Source organism: Marmota marmota, unplaced genomic scaffold (genome assembly GCF_001458135.2).
Source record: "Marmota marmota marmota unplaced genomic scaffold, marMar, whole genome shotgun sequence".
In the NCBI taxonomy this organism is placed as follows: Eukaryota; Metazoa; Chordata; class Mammalia; order Rodentia; family Sciuridae; genus Marmota; species Marmota marmota.
This window is the reverse complement of record NW_025999900.1, coordinates 6499248-6524867: the sequence shown is the minus strand read 5'-3', so window position 1 is coordinate 6524867 and position 25620 is coordinate 6499248. Positions and strand designations below refer to the sequence as shown.

The 25620-nt window shown below is 46.5% G+C and overlaps 1 protein-coding gene across 8 annotated transcripts in view; it reads left to right on the top strand.

The window, feature by feature from the left end:
* Positions 1 to 6: 6 nt before the first annotated feature.
* The window catches only part of Tmem229b (transmembrane protein 229B), a 41263-nt gene continuing 15649 nt past the window's right edge, over positions 7 to 25620 (top strand). For 6 of the 8 annotated variants that reach the window (XM_015490361.2, XM_048798557.1, XM_048798553.1 and 3 more), the window contains exon 1: positions 7 to 131. The gene's annotated coding sequence lies outside the window, so the exon portion shown is untranslated. Of the gene's footprint in view, positions 132 to 15040; positions 15771 to 25620 lie in introns of those variants that run through there. The other 2 variants (XM_048798559.1, XM_048798551.1) reach the window with 2 other exon arrangements.

The window sequence follows — 25620 nt, the reverse complement described above, 5'->3', positions numbered from 1 at the left end:
GCGCCCGAGTCCTGGCGCGGGAGGAGGAGCGGGAGCCAGCCGGGGAGACGGCCGCTCCTGGCGGCACCTGCGCCCCGCGGGCGGCCGGCCCGGCCCTGCCCGGCCCTGCCCGTGGCTCTGGCCCCGCATCGGTAGGTGCCCCCGATGCCCGCAGAGAGGCCTTTCCGCCACCGAGAGAGGTGGCCGAGCGGGGCGAGCAGCGCCGAGCGCTGGGGGCGCGGGCGATTGGGGGGGCTGTGATGGGGAAGACCGGGCGACCGTGCTTGGGGGCAGTGCCGAATCCCGCTTCCTCTTTGCTTTCGGTTTCGAAGCGGCTGCCCCAGCTGGAGAGCGAGCCGCAGATTAGATGGTGCGCCGGGGCTTGGATTCCCTGCGGGGGATGGGCGCACAGGGGGGCGTGTTGGGGAAAGGGGTGCACATTGGCAACTTTCCCCGCCTGAAACAAAGGGGACTCGAGGAGAGGCGAGGGTGAAGGATCCGGCGGGGGATTTCGGGCAGCGGAAGGTTGACACCTCTTTCCCTCGGCAGAGAGCACCCCGGAGGCCGCTTCGAGAGAACAGAGGGGGGCGCCAGTCTAGGTAGACGCTGGGGAGTCAGGACTTGGGAGTGGGAACCACGGACCCTCCTGAGTTTGAGACAGGACTTTGCTGAAGAGGAGGGAGCCCTTTCAAAATGATCCTGATGCCTCCCCCTGGGGATGCATACCAATCTGGAGAATGGTGGGCTGCACAACTGGGCGTTCTCGATTGCCCCCGTGCCCATCCAGGATCAGGACCCCAACCTAGCCTCAGACCGCCAGCTCTTAATCTGCCCTCCTGATCTCTGGTCCTTGGTGGAGGTGCAGGGCCGGGATGGGGAGCCATACAACCCTGTTCCCGGCAAGGACTGGGAGGCATTGGCATCTTTCCCAGGTGTCTTCCTTCCCTTTTTCTCTGCCCAGTCAGAAACTGACCCTCGTTGCTTCTTCCTCTGTCTCCTTTCTTTCTCCAGGGTTTCCTGCGGGGTTATGTTTGGTTGCTCAGGTACAGAGCTGGGAGTGGCAGGTTGTTCTGATGCTGCTTCAAGACTCTTGCAGGAGGAAAAGAGCAGGACCCTGGGGAGCTGTCTGCCAGCAAAACCTTGGGGGCTCTGCTAGTGCATTCTCATGTGGTCTCAGCATCCCAGTAACAAATGAACTGTTACTGTGGCCTTCAGGCTTGGATCATGGGGAGCCTAGGTTTCTCTATTTGCTGTGACAGGAAAAGGGTCAAGAGAGGGGCTGAGCAGCCTTCCTTGGGGGTGGTACAGCTTCTTTCTCTCTAGAAAACAAATGGGCCAGTTTCCAGGTCCCCAGGCCCTGACCTTGTGTCCCCAGGAAGGAGGTGTCTTGAGCTCCCAGCTGGCTTGCATGTGACCACTGGCTCCCATCCTGTGGCAGGACAGCCTTTAGGGAGCTCAGGTTTTTCCCTGGTTGGAAGGCAGACCTGCTTGCCTGTGGAGACGGCAGTCACTGGAGGGCTTTGAGCTTCTGGGTGACTCTTCTCCTATCCTGTGAGTGAGCTAATGATACAAGTATCTGGGCTAGGGGTGGGCCTACTTAGGACACCTGACTTTAGAGACATGGATGCAACTTTGTGTTTGGAGACAGAGATGGGGTGTATATGTGAATTGTGGGGTGGGGGAGCTGGTCCTTGGAAAGAAATGACAAGCTAATTTGGCCACTTTTAAGATACTGGAGCGAGGGAGGTTCCAGGGCCAGTGATGGTTAGCTGGAGAAAATGAAGTGCCCTGAGCTTTAGATCTATGTTCCTGGAACTTGTGGTTGAAGTCAGGTGCAGACCCTGGACCAGAGAGCCCAGCTGGCCTGCTTCTGTAGACCTCTCCGCTCTAACTGAGCAGGGTTGAGGATTGCTCATTTCCCCATTGGGTTTATCCCAAGCTGTTTATTCATAGCTGAAGATGATGTTATGGAGGCCTGACCTCCCACCCCAGGGGTGAGAGAGTGGGCTCTACTGTGGACTGTTTCTCCTATGTTCAGACTATAAGATGAAAAATGATACTCCTCTGACTCCCTCTTTGAAAGTGATGAGGCATGAATTTTTACATTTATAAAGTAATTTAAGAGTCTTGGGTCCTTGAATGAAAGAGATTAGCTTAGTTAGTGAGCTTCATGCCGTGTTTATTTCAGTTATATTGGATTTGCATATTGTTTTTAAAGGGAAAAGTGTCACTTTACAGGAAAGGGCGAAATTACAACTTTTGTGATAGGGAAAGCTTAGTGTTGGGTTTAAAAGTGTAGTTTTTATCAGAGAAGCTGTTGCTGTCGTACACAGGCAGTGTGTCTTTTCTGTCTGCCTCTGTTCCTGGGACATCTCGGAGCTCCTCCTTGGTAGGATTTTTCCTGGGGTTATCCGGCCTGGACATTATCCGGCCTGGACCCTCCAAGCTCTAAGAAGAGTCTCCTATGATGTTGGGGGCTCTGATGTCATAGGGAGAGACCTGGGTACAGGCAGTAAGGAGAGGCAGCCTGGCCTTATCAGCAACCCTATCTGATCTGGCTGTCCTTGAGGGAGGAAAGGGATAGCTAACCCTCCCCCAGCTGGATGGCTCTCAAATTTGTATCTCTTTACTCTCTCCTCCCTGTTCTATCCACCCCCAAATTATAGACATGGTAGTTTGGGTTTTAGTTTTTTTTTTTTTTTAATTTTAGGAACATTCATTTTAAGGTGTGTATAACTTCTGTCTGGCAAACTCAGCCACTTTTGTGACAGTACCTGGCCAAGGAGAGAATAGGGAAAGCGATTTGGATATTTTGTAAGGAAGAAATCCAGCCTTACTAGCCTGATTTTCTGCTTATTCTCCCCATGCCCACCACCTCCAAGAAATTGCAGGGTTTGTATTTGAAAAGTAAAGTATGAGATGATTGGGGGGAAGGGATACCCAGGGGCGTTTTCAGTTTTGGTTTCCCTTGAGGGAAACTGAGTCACACAGAGTCAACACACTGGCTGTGCATATGCTGGGAGGGTTTCCCTTCCCTTCCCTGGGAATTACTGAGAGTGATTCGAGTCAAGCATTCTATGAGATCTGTAGGTTAGACCTTTCTATTATGAAATAGAGATGCATGAAGAATTTAGGTACCAGTGTGTTTGGTTCAAGATGTATGATGGCCCATGCTGCTGTGATTCAAGGAAAAGGAAGTGGCTTCTATCCCTGAAACAAGTATCCATAGAGAACTGAGGTGGAGTGAGTAATCCAGCACATTCCCAGGATAAAAAGGAAAACCTGCCCCTTTCCCTTTGTTCACATGCCTCGGGCTGCATGGTGGACTCCTGGCTCCCAGGGGTTTTGACATCCGTTCAGGGCTCCTGGCTCCTATCGTGGCCGGTATTGTAGGATGAATAGCATCATTGAAATGATGATGCAGTCTACATGGGCAAGACTTGGGTCTTCAGTTTGCACCTTCCTCGAGAAACATGGCACCATACAAGACTTCACCTGCCAATTATTATAGGAAGATCTAGTAGATAAGGAGATATCAACTGGGTACCTTCTTGTACACCTATAATCCGAGCCACTCCAGAGGCTGAGGTAGGAGAATTGCAAATTCAACACCAGTCTGGGCAACTTAACAAGACGCTGTCTCAAAATTTAAAAAATAGTAAAAAGTCCTGGGAATGAAGCTCAGTGGTAGAGTGCCCCAGTGTCCAATCCCCAGAACAACAACAACAACAACAACAAAAAGTAAGGAGATATAGTTGGAGAGAGCACTTTCTGACAGTGCTTTCCTCTCTAGAAGCCTTGCATTTAGAACATAGTAGATTTGCCACTTCTGACTGCTTTTGCAGTTGGACTTAGGTGAGAAATGCTTTCTAGCTGGTTCATTCATTCATTAGCTCAGTTTTTAAGAGGCACCCCTGTCATGAGATTCTGGAATGGTTCATGTTCATCAGAAAGGTCAATTACCCTGAGTTTTAGTAAGGCCTTGACACCAGCCCCAAGGAACTAGGGAATCCAGCCAAGGAGATTGAAGGGCCACAAAGAGAGGATTCTTTTCTGGACTTCTGAGGAGCAATTCATGCTTTGAGATAAAATGTACTTCCTGGGGCTCCATGATTTCATTGCTGGCACAGTCAGTGGAGGGGAAGGCCCTCGTCAGCAAGAAGCCCACCTTGTGGAGAGTAACTGCCATTTTTAGGGACATTGACAGGGACCTGTTTTCAGCCTGTTGGCAATCCCCATCACCTTTCTCATGACTATCTGTGGTCTCAGACCCCATCTTAGTCTCTAGTCCTTAGGATCTTTTCCCCTGTTGTTCCTAATCAAAATAAACAAACAAACAAAACAAAAACCTTTCCAAAGCGAGAACATTGGCCTTTTATCTGCCATTTTAAAACAGATATGGGCAAGAAATAGTGTTACCACTGGGCAACATCAGCAGTGGTTCCAGGTTTATGTCTTGTCTTTTTTTAAAGTTGTCAATGGACCTTTATTTTATTTATTTTATGCAGTGTTGAGAATCAAACCCAGTTCTCACACATGCTAGGCAAGTGCTCTACCACTGAGCCATAACCCCAACCCTTGTCTTGTTTTGTTTTCTTCCTATAAGTAGTGAGCTGACCTTTTTATGCTGACATGTAGATGGCTTAAAGCTTTCATATGGCCACACAGTTTCTAGTACTGCACGTGCTTGTTAAATCACCAGCTGTGATACTTCAATGTGATCACTTACCCAGATTTCTAGGTCATTGGGCATTGATGCTATTTGTATGGGAGCAAATGATTGGCAAAAGTTTCAGGAATCGGGAAATCTGGGATCCCTCCTTGATTTACTCACTTCATTGCAACCTCTGAGATATAATTTCACAAATGGAGTTTCAGCTGGCTTCACTGATCATAGCAATAACAGTTGACAGCCACCATTTATTGGATGAGAACTATGTATGAGGCATTGGGCTAAGCCCTATGTCCTCCTCCTCTCTCAGTAATGAGAAACTGAGTCTCTGTAAGATAAAATGACTGCACTTATCATACAGCTAATAAGCATCCCAACTGAGATTTGAACTGAGATCTGATTCTGTTGTGTTCTTTATCCTTGGATTGGGTGATAGAACAGATGTTGGGGAGAGGGTAAATGTGGAGGTAGTTAACATATAAGGAGAGTTGATGTGGATTGGGCACATTTAGTAAAGGGAGATGAAAGTACAGATTCTTATTTGAAAACAAGCATCCCAGTGAATGTTCGGGAAGGAGGGAGAGGTCTGTACCCTGCAGTGGGGAAGCAGACCAGATGGCCTGGGAGTTCCTATAAGGAGAACAGGCTTTTTGCTTGGCATGGGAATGTGTTTTATAAACCCCATTTTATTTTGATGCCAAAAATTTCCTCTTGATTAACAGGCTCCGGGGCAACATTTTCCTTTCTGTTATATTACTACACCAGGCATAGCAGCTTTTCTTTGCAGATGCTTTGACTCCAGTCTTCGCCCACCAGCCCAGTTTCTGTTCCTTCCCCTGTCCATAATTATAATGCAGCTGGGAGACCTGATTATGTCTTGGGTCCCAGGTACACTCTGCAAAGTACAGAAAGTTTTAGATTGCCAATCCTTCTAAGAAAGTATTTATGGATGCTGATTACTTCATTTAAAGATGACTAGCTAGCCAGGTGCAGTGGTACATACCTGTAATCCCAGTGGCTCCGGAGACTGAGGCAGGAGGATCACAAGTTCAAAGCCAGCTTTAACCATTTAGTGAGGCCCTAAGCAACTTAGTGAGCCCCTGTCTCAAAATACAAAATAAAAAGGGCTGAGGATGTGACTCAGTGGTTAAGCACCCCTTGGTTCAATCCCCAGTACCCCCCCCAAATTAAATTATTAAATTAAAAATAATGACTAGCTAGTTTATTGAGATCCACACTTGTTTACTCTAGACAGGTTAGCTATATACGTCCTCTACCACTTTGAGGTGTTTGTAGAAGAAGAGTAAAGATTGAGGTAGTGGCCTAGGGGAGGTGAGCTGACCCCTCTTAGAGTTAGCATGATGCTACAGTTTGCTAGAGGCCAGGAGACTTGGGCTCTTGTTTCCGCTCAGTCACCCTGGGCATGAAGTGAATTCTTTGGCTTTTAGTTTCTATATCTATAAAATAAGAATGTTGGACAAGGTATTCTGTAACTTCCCTTCTGCTGATTGTGCTGGATGGTCCAGAATCTAGATGATTCTGGCCTTTCTCAGGTAAAAACTAAGCTGGTTTGGAACTGTAGGAAGTCAGAGTTGGGAGAGCAGAGAGAGAGTTGAAGGAGAGAGAAGCCGTACTGGAAATTAACAGTCAGAGCTGGAGTGAGCCCCTTCTTGTGAGCGGAGCTGGGTCAAGTCATTCCTTCTTTGACTGTTTCAGTGGGACAACTGAGAGGTGGCCTTTGTATATCTTTCTGCTCACCATTTCCTTCACCATGGGAGGCACCTTTTGTATCTTAAAAAAAAAAAAACAAAAAACTTCACCTCCCCCTTCATCCTCTGACTGTCCCTAAGGGAGAAGCCCCCAAGCAAGGCAGCAATAAAGTTGTGCTTTTAGTGTATGTTTCACATTCTGCACTTGGATTTGGCCTACTTCAGCCCAGGGTTCTATCTCCCCTGACCTGCCAGACTTCTCTTGCATGTGGCCCATATTAGTCCTGGGAACCAATCATACATCCTTTGGTACAGTGAACCTGGGTATGCAGGCTGACCCCCAGCTCAGTATTCTTTCTTGGCCTTTGACAACTGATGGCTGGTCTGTGTCTTACCCTCTGAATATGTCAGGTGGTGATCAGAATCCAGTTCACCCTGTTCTCCTAGTTTCAGGAAGCAGTCATCAAGTTTCCTGAGCAGTCCTGTTGTGGCTCTTCTCAACAGCTTGCCTTCAGGATGGAGGTAGGGTGAGATCACCAGACAGCAACAGCACTCCCCAAATTTCTCTGCAGAGGTGCTCCTCCAGCCTGCCCCTTGTGACACACCCTCACACTGAGAAGGGCATTTGTGTCTCTCTTGACAATGTGCGTCCTTATCTGGTGTCACACTGGGCAGCATTATACCTACCCTATCTTGGTGCCTATGTCAGAATTTTGATTTGACATCTTATTATATGTGTGTCATCAAAACTATAACTGTCACAATGAGTCCATGATGTCATGGATATTGTTGCTTAGGATGAGGCTACTATACATATTTAACTAAAAAATTGACTGAAATAAAGACATTGATGAGAACAATGAACATTTATTGAGTTCTTATGCAGTTAGCCCTCCATACCCATGGGTTATGTGTCTGTGGATTCAACCAACCACAGGTCAAAAAGATTCAGGAAAAAAAAATTGTGTCTCCAACTGAACATGTACAGACTTTCTGTTTTGTTTTGTTTGTTTCTGTAGTACCAGGGATTGAACCCAGGGATACTCTACCATGGAGGTACATACCCATCCCTTTTTATTTTGAGACTGAGTAAACTGAGGCAGAGAAATTTAGCAAGTCACCCAAGGCCACACAGTTGACATCAGAGTCAGGATTCAAATAGAATTAATCTGACCCCAGAGTGTCCACTTTTTTATAATTGTTTCTGTACTGGAGGTTGAACCCAGGGACACTTGACCACTGAGCTAACTCCCAGCCCTTGATATTTTTTATTTTGAGACAGGGTCTTGCTAAGTTGCTGAGGCTGGCCTTGAATTTGTGATCCTTCTGCCTTAGCCCCCTGGGACTACAGGCGTGTACCACTGTGCCTGGCTGAGTGTGCACTTTTGTTGTTTTGCCATACTAGGAATTGAACCTAGGTGTCATGTGGGCTAGGCAAGCACTCTACCACTGACCTACATCCCCCAGTCCTGAGTGCACTAGTATGGCAAAACAACATCTTCTCAGGTCACACCCATCTCAGGTGCTGTGTGGGATCTTTGGCAGAGCTTGAAGGGGAAGTTCACCTGCATCAGGCGGTCAATCCCTGTGGGGGTGCCACAGGCAATTCCCACTGCCAAACTGATTCCCCTCATTAGGCTACAATGTGAAGCATAGTCCACACACAGCCCACGGACTAGTCCCTGGGATTACAGGCATGCACCTCCACACCCAGCCTGAGAATGCACTTTTAAACACGACACTCTGTCACTTCCCATAAGGGTAGCAGGAAGCCACGGCTAGTCATGAGAGTGGCATGCAAATGCTTGGGAAACGCCGAGTTAGGAGGTTGCTGCAGATCCTTCACTCTGATTCATGTTCTCCGCGCACATTCTTGACTTGCTTTACCAAACAACTCTTGCTCCAACATTTCCTACCATGTCTTTTACCAAAGCCTAGTCCACTTGCGCAGGTGACCTGGTTTGCACACGTTCATCCGGCCTCACATTATTGAGCTGCCTGGAAGGATCTCTCTGCCCTACTGCCTACCCACATCTACTCCTTTTTAAAGTCAGAGGGCACAAAGGTATATTTGACCAAAACCACTGTACTAGGCTCTTTGAAGTCTTGACATTCCATCACTAAGCTGCAATTATTACATGCTTTTATGCAAAAGACAGTGAACATACAGTTAGAAAATACAGATTCTCTACTTTCTTTGCCAGAGACTGAGAAAGGAGGATCACAAGTTGAGGCCAGCCTCAGCAATTTAGCAATACCCTGCTTCAAAAAAAAAAAAAAAAAAAAGAGGCTGGGGATACACTCAGTGGTAGAGCACCTGTGGTTGCAGTCCCTATTACTGAAAAAAATGTGGATGTATATTAGATCTCCTCAATTTTCAATAATGTGTGATTTTATTTTTCTTTGTTCCCACTGACTTTTAAGTTCCTGAGGGTTCAGCAGTCTTCACACAGGTTTTACACACAGAAGGTATTTAATAATATTAGTTGTTGACTGGAGAAAAATATGCAATAAGTCTGCTAACTGATGTCTAGAAACTGCCTTCCTCTGGTTAATCACCAGCAAAGACTTAGCAGTACTCTTTTCAGCATTAATTTAAAACAAACATTTTGTGTCCAATCTGCTGCTTTTTTAAATTTATGTGATGCTAATTAGGCCCACGATCCTTTCTTGGCAAAATCAAAATCTGAGACCTCTCCTCCTTCTCCTCCTGTTCAGTGCTGGGGATTGAACCCAGGGTCTCCCACATGCTAGGTAAGCACTCTACCACTGAGCCACACCCCTGGCCTTTTTTATTTTGAGACATAGTCACACTAAATTGCCCAGGTTGTCTTCAAACTTTCGATCTTCCTGCCTCAACTTTCGGAGAGGTTGGAATTACATGCGTGAGCCACTGTACTGTCAGAAAACTTTAGCTCCATGATAGCAAGAGCTGACCTGAACTAACAAGGCCATCGATGGTATTTTCACCTGGCAGAGTAGTCACAAATGTTACTGTAAAAAATGTTAATGTGTTTGACTGAAGGACTTTGCTCCAGACTTCGCTATGGTGATTATGTATTTTATTATATGGGCTCTATATTGCCTTTTAAAAAAATCCAAAAAATTCTGAATTCCTAGAGTTTGTGATAAGGCCTTGTAGTGCTGAATGACATTTCTTAACAAAGCTGATGTTGGCACTGAGGGTGGGATAGGTCTTTGGGTTTTGTGGGGTTTTTTTGGTACCGAAGATTGAACTCAGGGGCACTTGACCACTGAGCCACATCCTCAGCCCTGTTTTTCATTTTATTTAGAGACAGGGTCTCACTGAATTGCTTAGCACCTGGCTTTTTGCTAAGCTGGCTTTGAACTCCCGATCCTCCTGTCTCAGCCTCCCGAACTGTTGGGATTACAGGTATGTGCCACTGTGCCCGGGGACGGGACAGGTTTTTGGATTCTTCAAATATCACAGAACCTTACATAGCCTTTGGCCACGGTTTATTGATTTGATTTTTAAAAATATTGCGTTAAAATATAATTTATCTTGATTTCTAAGGTTTTTGTATTGGGAATTATGTACTGGGATTTGACACCTCTGTCCTTTTTTATTTTGTGATTGGATCTCGCTAAGTTGCTGAGGGTCTGGCTTAGTTGCCAAGGCTGGCCTTGAACTTACGTTCCTCCTGTCTTAGCCTCCCAGGTCACTGGGGTTATAGGCATGTACCTCATTGCCTGGCTTGATTCCTGTTTTTTGGTACCCTCTTAAGTTTTGGGCTTGTGGTGAGAGCCTTTCTTGCCTTACTCTAGCACTGGCCTGTTGCTCCATCCCTGCACAACTCCAGAACCAAGGCTTTTCATTTTCCCATGACTCTGGCATGAACCTGTGCCTCCTCAAAGCAGTGGGGGGACATACCTGCTGGAGGTGGCATTTGGTATAATATGGTGGGGCTCCGTTGCCCTGTGGCAGAGTTAGTTCATGCCAAGAAGCTTGATGCCTCCTGCTTATTGCTTTGGAACCCAAGAGAGCCTCGTTCCTCCTCTTCTGTCTGGGAAGGGATGCAGCTACTCATATGACCGTCAACTGGCTGGTTAATTCCTATAACTGCTTTGATCACACATTTTAAAATAAAAAAAAACATACAAATGTTCATGGAAAAACATGCAAACAATAGAGAAATTCATAATGATGGGATTTAAGTTGTTCTGTTGTGTTTATTTTATTTTGATGAGGCAACTGAGAAGAGCAGTGATTCAAAGTTGTGTGTGCCAGTGGGCAGGCCAGGCTAGCAGAGCCCGGCTTCTGGACCTTCCATGATACAGGAGGCCATTCCCTCCCCTTCCCCCCAGGCCCTCAGTGTCCTCTTATTGCAGAGGACACATAAATCAGCTATCACCTCTTAGTCAAAGGGCACATCTTTTAAAATTTGTACCCTTTGTCCCTGTTTAATAGCGATGGCAAGGCTTGCGGGAGCTTAGGTCACCTCCACCTTCCCTCCACCATTAGATAACCAACCCCTCTCAGCCTGAGTGGTGAATATTTCTGGCTCTGCCACTTTAACTGATTGGAGGGCCTTTGGGATGCTTACTTCTCTATCCTTATTCCTGTCCATGATTCCTCACGATATAGCATTTTCCATAAATATCCCTAAGCATCCTCTTACCTACTGTTTACTCATCTTCTTGTCCATTAAGGAAGATATTCCACAGACCAAGCCTGGCACCTATTTCTTTGGCTTCCTTTAAACACATCCCTGCTCCAGACATTGAACCATTTATCATTTCCTCGGCCCCTCCAGATGACTTGAGATTTTCTTCCTATTGTCATGATGCTGGAAGTGTTGAGATAATTTGAAATAATCAGGGAAATGAAATTTCCCAAAGGTACCCGATTGAGTAGTTTTTTTAGCCCCCATGGGTTGACCACATTGTCTGTGTACTCACCATCCGGGAGCTTTACATTGATGTCTGTAGAAGACGGTTGTTGAGCAGGGTGTCTCTCAGCAGTACAGCGTTTGCCTAGCACCTGTGAGGGCCTGGGTTTAATGCCCAGCACCCAAAATATATAAATAAATGAGAAAAGACCCTTGTCTTTATCCTATGGGATTGATGACTTGAATTCACCTAGTTCTGTTTGCTTTCTTGTCCCCGTTAGCACTGATGTTTCCCTTGCTTTCAGGGCACATGATCTGCAATGGTATTTCTCTTTAATTTAGCAAATATTTGTAATGACTCCTAATTGCTCTGAATAAAACTCATAGATACTGCAGGACTCAGTGGTACACATCTGTACTCCCAGTGACTTGGGAGGTTGAGGCAGGAGGATCACAAGTTTGAGGCCAACTTGGTGAGACCCTAACTAAAAAAAAAAAAAAAAAGACTGGGGAGCTGGAGATGTAGCTGAATGGTAGAGCACCTCTGGGCTCAATCCCAGAACCATAAAAACCAAAAATCACAGATACAGTGACCTACCTATATACATACATTTTAGTTTTTTTACTTTGTTCATTTATTTTTTGTGGTGCCAGGTATCAAACTCAGGGCCTTGAGTGTGCTAGATAAACGGTCTACAGGTGAGCTACACCCCCAGTCCTTTTTTGTTGTTTGAAATAGGGTCTTGCTAAACTGCTGAGGCTGGCTTTGAGCTGGTGATCCTCCTGCCTCAGCCTCCCAAGTAGCTGGGATTACAGGCATGTGCCACTACTCCCAGACATTTTTAAAAGTCAGTGCAATAGAATACCTCTAATCTAAAAGAGAAATAGAGGCAAAAATAATTATAATGAAGTATCATGTACTATAATACGTAACTGCTTGGACATGGCCACATAGAAGACAGAAGGATGCCATCAGATGCTGGCACCTTTACATAGAATCATCAAGAATTAACCACCACAAACACCCATGAGCTACAGGTGTGTTGTGTAGGTGACTCAGACACCAGGAAAAGTGTTTCTGGGGGGTTGATTTGATTTTCCAAAACGATGAACCTGTCTTAGTAAAGTTCCAAAGAACATAGAGCATGGTGTCCACTCAATTTATATACTAACAGCATTCCTGGACAGGTCAGCATACATTAAAACCATGCAAAAAGGGCTGAGGGTATAGCTTAGCCTCTGAGCAGGTGGACCATTTGCCTAGCATGCAGAAGGCTCTGGGTTCAATCCCCAGTTACACACACACACACACACACACACACACACACACACACACACACACATAGCCCAAATACCTCATCTTTATTTCAAAAAGAGAATTAGGTTTTGGTAATGAATTACAAATGAACTTTTCACTTCTGTGTTGTCCAGTGGAACATTCTCAAGTCACATAGGAGTTTTTTGGTGGGCTGTGTAGGATTCGCACAATATCAGGCATTCCAGGTCCCCACCTCTGAGTACCTGCAACATTCCCCAGCTACCATGGTGCTGTCTGTGCTGACCACCCTTCCCTTATACTGGTCTGAAGAAGGGCAGACGGGCATAGAACTAGGCCCTTCTGTGTAAAGGGATGACACATGTGGACTGGGGATGTAACCTAGTGGTAGAACACTTGCCTCGCATGTGCAAAGCCCTGGGTTCAGTCTACAGTGCTGCAAAAATAAATAATTAAATTAAATCGAAAAATAAAGTGCATGTTTGTCCTGCCTGCCCTGGGACTGTGGCTCACTGTGCTCTCCTCTCCCAACCTCAAGACAGCCCAGGGCCTCTGTGTGTACCCCACAGTGTGCATCCCCTCCACGACCCCTCCCCCAGTATGATTTCTTCTTAGCACTTAACATCCTTAGATCTCTCATAACTTGAAAGAGAAAGAGGAAGAGAAGGGGAGAGGGGAGGAGGGGAGAGAAGAGCAAGGGGATAGGGAAGAGAAAGAAAAAGAGGTAAGAGAAGAAGAGGGAGGATATCTCCTCATGTCTAGTCCTCCTCCAGCAGCTTCTCTCCTCCTCTTACCAGCTGGTCTCTCGAGGTCACTGCCTCAGTTCCTCCTTTTGCAGCCTCTCCTTCTTAAACGTTCACTGAGACCTTGTGCGGCTGTCTTTCCAGTCCCTGTGCAACTTACTTTTGCAGTTGGCCATAGCCTCTGCTACTCTCCTGCCTCCACTTCCCTGGTGTCCCAGGGCCCTTTTGTGGGTGTCCTTCCTCAGCCGCCTTCTCGGCGCCTTGTCCTCCACCGGCCCTGTATGTCACCTCATATGTCTTCTCCCCAGCAGGCTGCTCCTCCGCAGCTCCATCTGGGTTCCCCACCCATCTCCAGCCTCCAGCTGGCCACTCTGTGTGTCCTGTTGGCATCTCAAACATAAAACATCTGACATGCGGCTCAGCCTAGATTCCCAGACTGGTGCCTCTTCTTGCATCCACTTAGGGAATGACACTGCCACTGCCAGGTCAGAAGTCTGGGTATCATGCCCAACACCTCCCCTTAGCTCCTCCTCCCATAAATCACTCACGGAATCCTTTCAGTTCTGCTTTCTTACCAGCACTGCACTAATTGTATTGTTTCTTCATAGTCATCACTAATTTGCCTTGGCTGCTTACTCTTGTCAGCATTTAAGATTGCAACCCCTAATTTACTATTCAGGTTGGATTAAGACCTTTAGAGGCCCTGGGTGCTGATGTCATTAGGATCTCACAAGTTACTCAAAAGAAATTAAAGCAATTCTAAATTATGATATAAAAACTGTTTTTAGAAACAACAAGATTTATGTGTGTGCTAAAGCCTCAGTAGCTTCTTTTTATTTTCTTTTTTTCTCCCTGCATGGTGCTGTGTATTAAACCCAGGGCCTCCCGTGTGCTAGGAGCCACACACACCGCCCCTTCCTTTCTTTCTTTTGAGACAGGGTCTTGCTATGTTGTCCAGGTTGGCCTAGAACTCCTAGACCCAAGTGATCCTCCTGTCTCAGCCTCCTGGGTACCTGGGACTAAGGTACAGAGAGCACCCCCAAGTCTGGCTTGAATTCTCAAGATTTTATCTGTGATTTTTTTTCTTTCTCCTCCCCTCCCCCCTCTCCTCCCCCCCACTTTTTTTTGCAGTTTTGGGATCAAGCCCAGGGCCTCCTGCTTGTTAGGTTAGTGCTCTACCAGTGAGCTACATCCCCAGCTCCCCAAGATTTTATATTTCCAGTGTTTTCAAAACAATCATCCCACTGGGCTTCATGGCACACACTTGTAATCCCCAGCAACTTGGGAGTCTGAGGTGGGAGGATCACAAGTTCAAGGTTAGTCTGGCAGCTTAGGGGACCCTGACTCAAAGTTTAAAAAAAATTAAAAAGGGAGAGTTCCCTGATTTCAAACCCCAGTACCCAAAACAACCAGATGAATGAAATAAAAATATAAAAGCAGCTGGACCCATTTCTGTGCTCAGCACTCATATGCCAAACTACTTAGCATCCAGTGGTCTGTACATAATAGATGGCGTATAAAGGATTTTGAACTAATAAATAAATGAACTTGTACAATAGATGGTTTCCTCAATTCCCTTTAGCCCTCAGTGAGTCTCTTTAAAGACTTTTTCAGCTGTCTGTCTGCAAAGTGGCCACATACAGCTGGGAGACTGAGCCTGAGGAGGGAGGGGGACAAGTGCTTGTGTCTGGGATGGGGGTTATTTGGAATTAGGTGGTAGGAATGGTGGTGGGGAGTTGGAAATAGGGCATCTGCCCCAGAAAGCCTGTGTGAGATCTCAGAAGGGAGGATCCTGAAGGCCTAAGGCAGTGTGAACAGGACTAGCAATGAAACTTTTTGAAATGCAATACCTTATAAAACCCAGAAGCTGTGGTTTAACAAGTAGAGCCTGACTCATTAATATGGGCTTGCAGACAAAACAGGTGTCAGAACAGCTTCAAAAGACATCCTCTACATGTAGCAGTAGACCCCAAAGTTTTAACCCTGTCTTCTGGCAGTAAGATGGAGGCCTCCTGGGAGATTGGGAAAGGGAAGGACTAAAACGACGGAGAAGCAAGAAAAGGGAAGGCCAAATTAGGAGAGAAAATGTGAAAAAGGTAGGAATCCCAGAACTGGAATTTTTGTGCCCAAGAAAACATCTGATGACCATCATTGTTCTCCTTGGATTTGCCCTTTATGTCTGTTCCGGTGCCATCCCAGTCACCCACTTAGAATTCCCAGGTATTTCTGGCCAGGCCACGGAGTGGGAATTCATAGCTCTCTGAGACCAGGAGGTCTATTTTGAGGGATACTGTCCAAGTGGAAGAGCATGGCTATGTTAGCCAAGCCCTGTTGAGTCACCTCATCTCCATGATTATTTTCCTCTTCCCACTCCCACCAGAAACAGAAATCCATTTGTCATTCAGCTGACATGTAAGAATGTTATTGCAAAAGCCACTCAGCTTTATTGGGAACAGTGGGGTATAAAAAGTCTAGTGCCCTCTCCGTGTCCTTAGACTGCCTGTGATAAAGCTGCAAGACAAGACTTGGACTTGTTGAAAGGTAAGGGACATAGAAGTTGTCAATATTGTGACCCCAAAGCACAGCTTGACCTGAGCTATCCCACGATCCTGGAGAATTAGGTACCTTTAGGAGCTTGGAAAGAAGGATTATGGTGGATTAAGTAGGTTGCAGGGGCCTTTTGCTAAGGAGGGCAATTTTTTTTTTTTTCCTGTTTGGGAGGATAATCTTTAAGTGAGCACTGGAGGACAGGCAAATGTGGACAATTATACAGGAGGGACCAGGACATTCCAAATGGAGGGAATTCTGTGAGCAGAGACCCAGAGGCAGGAGCATGTGTTTAGGGGCCAGTGAGTTACAGACCAGCCTTGGTAGGGCCGAGGGCTGGTGCCAGGGGCAGCATCCACTTCCTTTTTCTTTGCAAAGTAGTTCACTTAACAAAATCTTATTGGGCATCTGTCTTGTGCTAGGTATTTAAAAAAATAACTTGCTTCTGTGCTTGGCCTCCAGTTAAAAGGGAAATAAAAACTTTCCTAATTCTGAAAGTAATGCATATTCAGTATAGGGAGTTTACTTCCTTCATTTCTAAGACATTGAACTTTTCTTGGTTTTGTGGATTCAGTAGCTTCTCTTGTTCCCCAAAGGATACTAATAATACTTCTTAAAGCATCCCATTCTGTTGGCCCTTCTGGGTTTTTTCTAGCTAGAACTTTTTATCTTATTAAATTTGGTGCTTCTTTTACAGCCTCAGTTTTTGTCCCGTTTTGAGCAAATTCTGTATGCTCTGCTCCTGGTTTTCTGGTCACTTCTGTGTGAAAATGTTGATTCTGTGCACTAGAGCCAGCCCCCACTGGCTGTGGATAGGAGGCTGGACGTGCCTGCTGGGCAGTGGCAGGGGCTGGCCTAAGTCTCCCTTTGCCTCTCTACCCCAGTGTCCAGGGCACAGCATGGAGGAGCGGTGATGGAGGGAATGACTGACCAGGCTGCTGCAAATCCAGTCACCCCATCTCAGGGCCCCTCCTGTGCCCTGATCTGCTGCCTTGAAACGTAGAGTCCCGGGGGCTGCTCCTCTGGCAAGCATAGAATCCACAGCCATGGTGCTTGGGTTCAAATCCTAGCCTTATTAGTGCCGAAACCTTGAGGAAGCCCGGTAACTACTTTGGGTCTTCTTTATAAGGTGGGGATAATAATAGTCTCTATCTCAAACAATTCTTGTTAGATTTAAATGAGATATTATAGGGCAAGTTCTTAGAACAATGTCTGTCACATACAGGCACAATATGAGTGTCAACTGTTATTTCATGTTTTTATTTGGGGGGAGATGGTTTCTCCACCAATTTATTCCTACCTGCTTTCTCTTTTCAGGGAGCCCAAGTCATTCCTTCTTTTTTCTTTTTTTAATATTCTTTTGGTTGTAGATGGATATGATGCTTTTTTTTAATGTGGTGCTGAGGATGGCCCCCAGTGCCTCACATATGCTGGGCAAGCACTCTGCCACTGAGCCACAACCCCAGTCCCCAGTAATTCCTTATTGTTTTCTGTTGTTGTATTGGATTTATTCTCCCTAGGACATGTCCTTTATGTCATTTACAGGGTCTTGAGGGAGGCAGGTGTACTCTTGGCCTGCCCCCTGAGGGCCTTGCATTTCTCTCAGGTTTTCTTTCTCGTGTCTCAGGTGTTATTAGTATCTGTGGTGGATACCCGGTGTATCCTTGTCACATGCAAGCACTCACCGCCTGCCCAGGCCTGCCTCAGGCTGGTTCTAGGCCGTCCTAGTCCTAATGAATGTAATGGGTCCTGTTTCCTTTGTCAAAAGGAATGTTAATTATTTTCAACAGTCTAATTACAAGGCTAATGAGAGACTGACTGAGATAACATTCCCTTTAATTACTCTTGCCTAACTGCTGTTTGGAGCCATCCTTGAGCCTGTTGCAAGGCGGGGTGCTCTGTCAGTGGAAGGAGCTGTCCAGCAAGAGGCTGAGTGGAGCCAGGGTTGCTGGGCTTGAGGCTCAGGGCGGAAGTGCCAGGTGTGGCTGGTGTTGGCGCTCAGCCAACTTCGGGCCAACCTTTGTCATGGGCCATTAGTTGAAGGAAAGGGGTAGTCCAGGCCCAGTCAGGTAGAGAGCAAACACTGCCCCACGTCAGCTGTCATTCCTCAGTCTTCCCTGCGGTCCACCCACCAAACACCTCCCTGAGGGGCCAGGTTCCCACACCCTTGTAACCTGCACCCTCCCCCTCCCCCACAACCAGTTTGGCAAATGGATACTCTATGTCAAGTACTACCCAGGCCATGACCATGCAAAGATAGGGAGCCAATGGTCTAGATAGCTTTCTAAAATAAATTTTGGATCATACCCCTCCTCCTCTCCCTGGGAGAAATGCCACATGTCTGTGTTGTGACCCCTACCACCTTCCCAGACTGCGCTCTGCTGTGACCTTCCTGTGGTGTCTTTGAAGAACTAGGCCTGGATGAGCAGACCCTGGAGGGCCTCTCCTGAACCCATGGAAGGACTTGAGTAGGCTATAAGGGGCAGCTCATAGGAGGTTGTCTTCCACGAGAAACCAGGCGCGGTGGCACATGCCTGTAATCCCAGCAGATTGGGAGGCTGAGGCAGAAGGATCATCACCCTCTGCAAAAATGAGGTGCTAAGCAATTCAGTAAGATTCTGTCTCTAAATAAAATGTAAAATAGGGCTGAGGATGTGGCTCAATGTTGAGTGCCCCTGAGTTCAATCCCTGGTAACCCCACCACCACCCCCAAAAAAAGAAATTACTATGAACTGAAGATGGCCCATTGCTTTAGGCCAACCAGATCCTGCTAGTTCCTCTCTCCGTCCCCCATCCCTCATGAATGGCATATGGGGTAAAAGCCCTGGGAAGACCTTGGCCCTCCCATTTTCTAGCTTTGAACTTAGGTAAGTCCTTTCATTGAGTTTCGCTTGCTTTTGAGCCAGCTGGCGCTCATGCCTGTCCTGGGCTTGAGGAGGGACTGATGAGATGGCCTGTTGGAAGCCACCTGGCACAAAGAAGGTGACCACTAAGTGTTGTGGAGTTTTTAAACCCTCCAAGCAGCACCCCCTAGTCTGACCTATAACCAGAGACCCAGGAGCTGGCCTCATTCAGCAGGAGCCAGGGCCCTCTTCTAGCCTTTTGGAGACAAGTCACTATTCAGAGAGTAGGTAGTGATTTTTATGAACAAAGAGTAACCCTCCCCTCCAGCTCACAACAGCAACCTAGGTTACCTAGACCTGTGCCTGTGGGAGGGAGAGAAGGCAGGTGCATCTTCAGGAGCGGTTTCTCAAGCACAAGGGAATAGAGCTCAACTTCAGGTTTATGTCTTTGGTGATCTTCTGGTCACCCTTATCGAATTCAAGAGCAGCCGTGTCCAGTAGAGTTTTCTGTGATGATGGAAGGCTTCATCTCTGCACCGTCCAATGCGGTAGACACTGGCCACGTGCAGCTGCTGACTACTTGAAAGGTGGCTAGTGCAAGTGAGGAATTGAGTTTTTTATTTTATTCACTTTTACTAAATTAACATTTAAATTTAGGGAGCCACAAGTGACTGGTAGCTATCCAATTGAGTAGTCCAGTTCTGGGGTTTCTTAAAAAAACAAACAAACAAAAAAATCGATTTGCGCATTACCTGTTCTTGGATTGTGCCTAGTCTTGGGTCTTCATGAGTCCTATTCTCAGGAGAGAGTCCAGGTGTGCTGGTTCGCTGGTAAAGGTCAGGTGAGTCATCCTGTCTACCAAAGGAGAAATGGCCCAGTCTGAACAGCAACCAGAAGGGAGGGTTGGAGTCCCTGAGGCAACAGTTCGGGTTGATCCACCTTGCTTGGAATCTCACCGTGCTTATTCTGAGTTCCTCCCTTCCTGTCCCCAAGGGAAAGAGCCACTGGTTTTTATAGCAGCAGAGGTGGACAGGTGGTGTTCAAATATGTGATCCTTGTGCCAACCAGATGTGTTCCAGATGGGGGAAATCACCTGCTTTAGGATGCTCTTGATTACAAGGGGCTCATTGGGCAAATGCTGTGCCACTGAGCTATGTGGCTTTACTATGGTTCGTATTATCTCTCACCTACTTTTGGGTCTTTTCACTTATTGGTCCCTTTACTCACTTTCCCCAAAACTCCTTGCATGGCTTCTTGTTAGTGGGATCAAATGTCCATGCTGCTTATCCTGAAAAGTGACCAAAATTCAGGCAACAGATGTTGGTGGATAGGAATTAAGTTTATTCAAAGCCAGCCCTGAGGAAGACAGAGGCTCTAGCTCCTCAGAATGCCATAAGTTTTTATGGGGAGGGAATGAAGGCGGTGAGGCTGCCATCTGAGTGGGTCTTTGTCAGTTAGGTTGTGTATGTTTATGCAATGATTTTTACTTTCTGCACTGGTTACTAAGGAAGGAAGGGTGTTACAAAGGTCATCTGGGGCCTAGCATTATAGGTAGCACACACCTGTAATTCTAGGCACTTGGGAGGCTGAGGCAGGAGGATTGCAAGTTCAAGTCCAGCATGGGCAATTTAGCAAGACCCTATCTCAAAATAAAAAGTAAAAAGGACTGGGAATATAGCTCAGTGGTAGTGCACTCCCGAGTTCAATCCCTAGTACTGCAGAAACAGAACCCAAGGCCATCTGGGTTCTATGAATCTAAAGAAAGACTTAGCAGATAACATCCAGGTGGAGCTTCTCTTCACCCGAAGATCAGAGAGGGATGGAAGGGCAGAAGGGAGTGAGAGAGAAAAACAATCTCAAGGGAGCCCCTGTTGCATCCTCATCGTTCTGATTTGGGCCTGAATGCTACTTCCTTCCAGAAGTTTAAGACTGCGTTCCGAGTCCAGTTTCTTTCTCCAGTTTCTTTCTCCCCCCTCCAGGCACTTTTTCTTTATGCCATAATATCAGATATTCTAACACGTGTGAGAGTGCTTATTTGTTGTCTGTCTCCCACTGGCCCTTGAGATCCAGGGGTAAAAAGCTTTGTGTTATTCACACCTAGTACAGGGCCTGGCCTTTCCTAAGTACTGCCAGAATACAACAGCTTGAGTAAACAGGACCTCTTGGACTAGACTCCCTGGTTGTTTGGAAATCCCTGGGGTGGCTTGGCTGTGGAAGTCGGTGAGAAGCAGAGCACTGGTGTAAAACTCCACCCAGCCTTGTCCTCCACAAGACCCTCTGGACTTCTTTCTGCCTGCACTGAAGTCAACCAAAGGCAGGCAGAAGTACACCTTCATGTTGCAGCTGAAGGCACAGTGTGGTGGGTTACCTGGGGTACATTACCTAAGAATGTGGGCAGTCATGGGGGAAACTTAGACAAATCCCTGGTCACTTTGGGGTGAGGCCACCATCTTCTGGCTGACAGGAGGCTTGTGGTCTCATGTGATGAGGATTCCAGGGCTCCTGGTTGCTGTCTGATGGGATCTGCACAGAGGATTATTGATGAAGGGGAGGTGAGGCAGTTCCTTACAGTAACACATGCCTCACTCTGGGACAGTGGCCAGGCAGCTAATTAGAGAGCCCAGCAGCTGTCCAGCCTTTTCAGGCAACATGCAGCAGCTACCCAGTGCCAGGGAGTGGGATGGCTGGGAAGGGAAAGAGGCGGAGGTCCAGGGACCACCCTCCCCGGGGCAGGAATTGAGCAATCAGATCCATCAATTGTACTCAGAGGGATATGGGAAGGGGCATGTAGGGTACAGGAGCTGGATGGGAAGGAAAAGGCAGGAGAAGAGGGTGGCAGGACAAGGTGGCCTCTGAGTGAAACAGAAGATAGGGCAAGATGTCAGGCAGCCAGGGAAATCAGGCCCACGCCCAGAGGGAGGCTGCTGAGTGGAAGACAAGGTCAAGTGCAGCTGGGGGAGCTGCTGCCATCCCCACCCACTTTCCTGTGCTCCCTCCTTGCTTCCCAGGGAGATCTGGATGGACAAGGCCTTCCCCTGGGGGGAAGCTACTCGTGGTCACTCCTTGGTTTGGGAAGTTGCCAAATCCACTAGTGCTTAGGGTTGGTCTTGCCATAGGATAAGTAAAAGCAATTGCTTTGGGTCCTGTGGGAAAAACTGGGAGACTCCCTAAAGGGTCTTTGGGGCTCATTTTATTTTGTGGGCACCTGGGTACAGGGAAATGTATATAATATGAAATATATTCATTCTTTTTCTGATCCCTACAGAACCCTAAAACCTTTGGAATCTCCTGAGTGATAGGAAAGTCTTTTGTTATTTATAAGAGCCCCTTTAACAACACCTGGTGGTGCAGGAGGATAGCAGATTGAGGACCAGTCTCAGCAACTTAGTGAGACCCTGTCTCAAAAACAAACAAACAAACAAACAAACAAAGCACCACCACCAAGGACAACAACAAAAGGCTAGAAAGGTAGTTCAAGGGCAAAGTGCCACTGGAGCTTATGCTGATAAGATACTTGGGGTGGGGTCTCCTAACTGGCCTCTGGATTTGAGAGCCAATCACCAAAAACCAAAAGATCAGAAGATTAAAGGATTGGAACTTTTAGTCCCATCCACCAACTTCCAGGAAAGGTGGGGGGGTCGGGAGGGCTGGAGATGAAGCTCTATAAAAACTCTTGAACAAAGTTTAACGAGCTCCTCGGTTGCTGAACACGGAAGTTACTAGCGGGGTGAACTGTACCTTGCTTCTTCACCTGGCTGTCCTGCTTAAGGTATGTGTTTCCATGAGTTCTGTGAGCCATGCTGGCAAATTAATCGGACCCAAGCAGGAGTCATGGGAACCCTAGTTTGTAGCCAGTTGTATGTATGACAAGTCGGGCGTGGTGGCTCACACCACTTGGGGGGCTGAGGCAGGAAGATCACAAGTTCGAGGCCAAACCTCAAGAACTAAGCAAGACCCTGTATCAAGATAAAAAAATAAAAAGGGCTGGGGATGTGGCTCAGTGGTAAAGCCCCCTTGGATTCCATCCCTACTACCAAAAAAAAAAAGTATAAATGACAAACTAAGTTTGGTTGGCATCTGAAATGGGGGCAGTCTTGTGGGACCGAGCCCTCAAAAGTGGGGCCTAGTATTATCTTGGGTTAGATAGTGTCAGAGTTAAAATGAATGGTAGGATAAGTACTGCTGTCCCCTGGAGAACTGTGTGGTGGTGGGGGAGGGGACAGGGCAGACATCCAGTCACAGGTATTCTGTGTCAAGTGTGAGTATACTTTATTTTTCCCTTTACTGGGAGATTTGGCGGTGGGGGTGGGGGGTGTTAAGGAAGAGGAGGGTGGGAAAGAAAAGAGGATGGCATTTGCTACACACTTTCCTGCTGTAGTCTTAGGTTCCAGGCCATGGAGGTAGGAGGGGCCAAAGGATTTGGGTTCCGGTCAAAGAAGCAGAGACTCAATCCTGCAAGCCCAGCTTACCCTAAATAGTTACAGAGGAGAGAAAACGATGCAGAGGGAATTTCCTGCCAGCAGCTGCTGGTTAAACCTCTTTGGGAAATGAATCCTCGTGCGTGAAAACTGGCTGTGCCTTTTGAAAGTTGTAGCAATAACAGAGTAGGCATTGTTATTCTCTGGCCTGGCCCCCTGCCCACGTAGGAGCCTGCAGTGTCTCTCAGGATGCCTGCTTTGTAGACCCAATCTTATGGTGCACAGCGGGAGTGAACCTTTCTATGATAGCACCCTAGGAATCAGAGACAAACACCAGACCTTGCTAGGCTTGGTTAATAACACTGGATGACTCCATCACCCAACAATCTAGCTGGACCCTCCTCCATCTTGTCTATCTATCCAGCAGAAGTTCCGTAGTCTCTAGGAATCCATCATCTGGTAAGGCATACAGTCACATACGAAATAATTTTCAGATGGAACACATGCCAAAGGAAGCATGGTCAAAGTCCAGGGGGAGCATCGGTGATGGGATGAGCCCCAGGCTGTGGACGGCTTCACAGGAGAGTGAGGTGCAAACAGGGTCTGGAAGGAGCAGGAGTGGGTGGGCTGCTGAAGAGGCAGAAGATGACAGGGCTTGACACCACATGTGGTTCCTGCTGCTTCAAGTTCTCAGGAGCACCTCAGGCATTTGATGGAGAAGCTGGATAGAAAAAGTCAGCTGAATGTAAAGTAAGAAACTGTCAGACTGGGCGTAGTGGTGCACGTCTGTAATGCCAGCGGCTCGGGAGGCTGAGGCAGGAGGATCTCAAGTTCAAAGCCAGCCTCAGCAAAAGTGAGGTGCTAAGCAACTCAGTCAGACCCTGCCTCTCAATAAAATACAAAATAGAGCTGGGGATGTGGCTCAGTGGTTGGGTGCCCCTGAGTTCAATCCCTGGTACCAAAAAAAAAAAAAGACTCTCAGGATGGACTGAGTGATCACATTGAATGAAAGGCCTGTGCACTATATTACATTACACAAAATATGGCCTCTTCAGAAATGGTGCTGGGAAGCCTGGAAATCCATATCTAGCAAAATGAAATTAAACCCCTATCTCTCACCTTGCACAAAACTCAACTCAAAGTGGATCAAAGACTTAGGAACTAGAACAGAGACACTGTGCCTAATAGAAGAAAAAGTAGGCTCAAATCTTCAACATGTTGGTTTAGGAAGTGACTTCCTTAAGAAGACTCCTAAAGTGCAAGAAATAAAAATCAAGAATCGATAAATGGGATGGAATCAAACCAAAAAGCTTCTTCTCAGCAAAGGAAACAATCAACAATTTGAAGAGAGAGCCTACAGAATGGGAGAAAATCTTTACCACAAGCACCTCAGATGGAATACTAATCTCTGGGATATATAAAGAACTCAAAATTTAACACCAAAAAAAAAAAAAAAAATCCAAATAATACAATCAATAAGTGGGCAAAGGAACTGAACAGACACTTCACAGAAGAAGAAATTCAAATCTACACCAAGATTTCATTTCACTCCAGTGAGAATATAAGTTATCAAGAATACAAGCAACAATAAATGTTGGTGAGGATATGAGGAAAAGGCACACTCATACATTAATGATGAGACTGCAAATTGGTGCAACCACTATGGAAAGCAGATGGAGATTCCTAACAACACTTGGTATGGAACCCTCATTTAACCCAGCTATCCCATTTCTTGGTTTTAACCCAAAGGACTTAAAATCAGCATACTACAGTAATTCACCCACATCCATGTGTATAGCAGCTCAGTTCACAATAGCTGAACTATGGAACCAACCTAGGTGCCCTTCAACAGATGAATGGATAAAGAAAATGTGGTATATATACACAGTGGAATATTACTCAGCCTTAAAGAAGAATGAAGTTATGGTATTTGCCAGTAATGGATGGAGTTGGAGAATATCATGCTAAGCAAAATAAGCCCATCCCAAAGAACCAAAGGCTGAATGTTTTCTCTGATACGCAGATGCTAATTCACAATAAGGTGGGGTGGGCTAGGGAAAAATAAAAGTACTTTGGATTAGGCAAAGGGAGTGAAGGGGAGGAGGGATGGGGTAGGAAGGTTAATAGAATGAATCGGACATTATTACTCTGTGTGCACATATGACCAGGGTAATTTTATATCATGTACCATCAATCAGAACAAGAAGTTATACTCCATTTATGTATGATGTTTCAAATGCATTCTACTGTCATGTATAACTAATTAGAACAAATTTAAAAAAAGAAAAGATCTATGCAGACAGGTGCCTTAAGGATGAGGCTTGGGTAGGAAGCAGTTTGGAGGCATACTGTACAGGGAGAGGGGTGACTAGAGCATGGGAATTGGGGTTTGAATCAAATGTATGAGTTAGGACAAGTCTCAGTGTTTTCATCCCTAGAATGGGGGGGCCATTTCTGCCCTTCCTGTCCCACAGGAGTCCTGAGAGAATCACGAGAGGTGATATACTTCAAAAAGCCTAAGTTCTGCTTATGTGAGTTGCTGAAGGGCTCTTCACATATTTGAGTGCTCCAAAAACTTCCGGC